This window comes from Hibiscus syriacus, unplaced genomic scaffold, assembly GCF_006381635.1.
Source record: "Hibiscus syriacus cultivar Baekdansim isolate YM2019G1 unplaced genomic scaffold, ASM638163v2 tig00110319_pilon, whole genome shotgun sequence".
In the NCBI taxonomy this organism is placed as follows: Eukaryota; Viridiplantae; Streptophyta; class Magnoliopsida; order Malvales; family Malvaceae; genus Hibiscus; species Hibiscus syriacus.
This window is the reverse complement of record NW_024062678.1, coordinates 760797-765400: the sequence shown is the minus strand read 5'-3', so window position 1 is coordinate 765400 and position 4604 is coordinate 760797.

Below are 4604 nucleotides of genomic sequence, written 5' to 3'. Positions count from 1 at the left end.
ACATATGAATAGTCGGATGACCATTTTGTAACTTTTAATAGTCGGTGGACTCAACAAAGTAACTTACAGTCGGGAGATTATTTTTATACTTTACATTTTTATTAATATAGGATAATTATAAGGTAATATATATTCGAAAAACTCAATTATTTGACAATGAACATTCAAATATTCTTGTAGATTACGTGCTTAAACTCAAAACTTTTAGTGATAACAATCGTATTTTTAGCGAGCAGCTTAATTCGTACTATTTTAAATATATATTTTGAATTGGAATGATATCACCAACTTAAATCACATCAAATTAAAACATACACTTTGAAAATATACATTAAAAATAAAATAAATAATTTACATAAATAAGTTTATTTTGTAAAAAGAAAAAATATCAAACAATTTTTTTTGGTAAGGAAAAAATATCAAACAATTATAAGTATAAATGGAGTGGTAAAATTTTTATATGTAAAATATTTTAGTTATGTGTACGAACTATTTTCGAATAGTAGAAATTTTAAAAAATAAATAAATTAAAACTAATCACTCTAAAAATTAAAGAGTTTATCAACGTCACAAATTATAAGACATTAATTTTTTTAGTAATGCGGAGTAATTATAAAATAGTAGTATTCATTTAAAATACTCTTAATTAATTAATAATGAATGTATATATATCTTATAATTAATTGACAATGAACATATATATATCCTATAGATGTGCTTAAACCTGAGGTCTCTAAAGAGAATAAAATTTATTTTAATTGTCTGAAGTGATTACAATGTAGTATTTATCCATAATATTTTTAACCGTTAACAAACACTCTATAGCTACTCGAACCCAAAACATTCTAAAAAAAATAACATTCTCTTTAATCACCGATATTGCTCGATATGTTTTAAATTTAGAAGAGGATTAGCAATGGATCAACCGAACAAAATGTTTTATCATCATTGGCAATCAATAATTACAGAGATCTTAACTTGTACCACTCAAAGCAGCAGATCCATGCTCCTTTTAAGAGATTTTATTATACAAATAACATCACAAAAAAGGGACTTCTTCTATTCTTTTTCTCTTTAATGGATCCTATAATGCATTATCTTCAATTATAAACACATAAATCCATGCATATCAAACCTTAATCCCCCTCGCCATTTAAGATGTGGGTTGGCATCAAAGAAGGGTTTCCAATGATCTGGCTTTCCGGCTCCAAACTCGACCTGCTTCTTTTAGTAGTTCAGCTAACCTTTTCCTCCCGTCACAAACCTCCGGATTCGCAGTCCCGAGCTTCTCCTCTCTCATCACAACGACATACTCCAATATTTCAATCGCATCATCCAACCTGTGAACGACAATTAGGGATGGCAACGGGCCGGGTTCGGGCCGGGTATTGGTCCCCCATCCCCGTCCCCGTTTAAAAAACCGGTACCCGTCCCCGTTTAAAAAACTGCGGGGATTTAAACGGGGATCCACGTCGGGTAATCGGGGAAAACCGCAGGGAAACAGGTATTCTCGTTTAGCATAAACGGTTATTTAAACGGGTATTGGGCCGGGTATTGGGTCGGTATTGGGCTGGGAATCGGGCCGGGTATATATATATATATATATATATATATATATTTAAATTAAATATATATTTTTTATTTAAATTAAATATATATTTTTATTTAAATTAAATTTATTAATATTATATATATATATAAATAATTATTTTTAATATTTATAGGGGCGGGTATCGGGGCGGGTAATCGGGTAATCGAGGCAGGGATTACCAAACCCGTCCCCGTTTAAAATAAATGGATTTTCCCCGTCCCCGTCCCCGTCCCCGTTTATCATCCCCTAACCCGACCCGTTTAATTCGGTTTTCGGTTTTCCCCGTCGGGTTCGGGTTTTTTTGCCATCCCTAACGACAATCACCGTATCGGATGAGACTGAGACGAAAGGAACAGATAAATATTCTAATTAAATTTTTTGACTCAACTTAATTCGAGAAAATGCAATTAAATAATTTAATTGTTGATAAATAATATTCTAATTATTATAATCAATAAAATAAGCGATTTAGTTATAACTGAGAATTTAATGTTTATTATAAACTTAATTATAAAATGATCTATTTATTATAATCAATACATAAAATAACTCTTTCCAAATTACTTTGGTTCCCACTTCCTAACGGAGATTACATGTGTTTGTCGCTGGAGAATATCGGTTAAACGATTTATGGGCTATTATAAACGATTTAGATCTTTATTCAATATAAATGTTTAAAATATTTTTAATTCAAAATAAGTATTTAATGTTTTTCTTCTGCTATTATTTTAATTATTTGACCGTTAAAAATTATTAAAAAATCTGTTAAAAATCATTAACCAATCAGTGTTTGACATGTGATTAATTTTTTTTATTTTCTTTGATTTTTTTAAAATAACATTTATAAATTTTCAAAAAAGAAACTTTATTTTTTTTATTTTACACAAAATACGCTAAAATTCATAAAAATCTTAATTTCTATATTTCTAAAATCATGATTCTTTTATTAAATTTAAAGATTTGAGAGATAATAAAAAGATGATTGATAATGAAAATACGACAAAAATATATATGAGTGATGATAATAATAACGATAATAATAGCCAATAACCAAATGAACCCAACAAGCACTAAGCCTGATTTATCCACAAACTCTACCACTTTTCAGCAGAATAAGTGTTGATGATTACTTCAAAAATGAGGAAATCAATATAAAATAAACGTTAAAAACTATAAGGATATTAAATGGGATTTAAGGACTATGGATTGGTTATTGTGGCTGTAATGGTTTTCGATAGAAGGAATGAAGGTAGGTATTGTAATATTTTAATTCGATCCATCTTGAATTTAAAATATTAAAGTGTTATACAAAATCGCTAAAATGATTAACTATTTTTTTAAAAATATTTATCCTACGATTAACTGTAATCATAATAATTGATAATTTCTTCATTTTTTTTTATCGGTGATGATACCAATTTTAATTTTGGTTATCGACAGTCGGAATTTTTTTATTATTTTATTTTCTTGTATTACATCTTTATTTTTTTAAATATGACACATTTTCATATGCCTTTATAATATGTTTTCTTCTGCCTTATGACATGTTTTCCAGTCGTTTGATCGTTGCGTTCACTTATCTTTTTCTAATGGTTGATTAGACATCATCACAACTGATGAAGATTGCGCATATCTGTTATATTGTAATCTTCGTTGTTTTGGACTTTCAGATTGTATTTGGATACATGTTATGCGTTTGTGAATAACTTTTTACATCGCTTGATTTGCAGTTTGTCGGTGGTATTTCATTAGCTTGATCCCCTTTTGTGGTTCATTTGTCAATGTGATCAGATATGTTTGTATCTATCTTTATTCGGATTTTCTTGGTTAGATTTTAATCTTTCCTTGTATGGTCCTTATGTGATCTTAAGTTGCTAGTTTTGTTTCAATGATTATAGGAAATTGTCCTAATTATGTGCTTAATATATGATTATGATTGTAAATCTTTATTGTAGGATATTTTCTATTTTAGATCAATCAATGATTTCTAAAAAAAATTGTAATCATAATACTCATAAATAAATCCATAAGTTTTACAACCATAATAATGAGTTTACAAAAGGGGGACTTCCAATAATACAATCTCAAAATATAGTACCAGTATATCAAAATAGAGTTACGACTATCAACAATTAATTAGTCTAGTTGGATGAGGTACTAGATTCCTTAAGTAAGGTTAGGGGTTCAAACTATTGCGTTTGCGATTGGAGCAAATTGGGTTGGGAGAGTCTCCATAAGCTCTGCAATACCTGATCTGAATTAGTCGGTCAATAGATAGAGTTATGGCTCAAATATAAATAAGTTCAGTGAGTAATACATGCCCTCTAATAATATTGAAGACGTACTCTGATAGTTTGATTAATATAAAATCTCGAATTCAACAATAAACTCCTCAAACATCGTACATAAGTAACTTGGATATCTTCATCATTTTTCAAATGTCAAGCTAAGACATAAATCTTATGAAGTCTTACCCCATAATATTCTTATCTTTATTTACCCATTTAATAATGTTTTCATTTTTAAACTTTTAATAGTATCCCCTTTAAGGATATCGGTACCACCATTGGTATTAATAATAATTTAACTTTCAAAGTTGGATAAAATGTTCCAGTATTAAAACTCTCGTCAGGAAAATCAATATTATCTTACTAGTATCGATACTTATCTTGAGTATCAATACTAATTTGAGTCGCGATGTTTTAGAAAAATAACCTAGTATCGATATTACTCTTCAAGAGTATCAATACTCCTATGGTTATCTATATTTGCCTTAAGTACCAATATCATTTTAACCCATAAATTTGAAAATAAATCTTAATATCCATACTACTATCCTTAATATCGATACCTGAAGAATAATAATTATACCCTATGAGTAGAGTATCAACATTATATGGTTAAAACCCTTAAATTTGTCTCTCACATAAGCAGTATCGATACTAGTTCTTCTCATATACAATTTTATTAATTAGGTGAAAACATATATAAAAATCTTTATTATATTGTATCT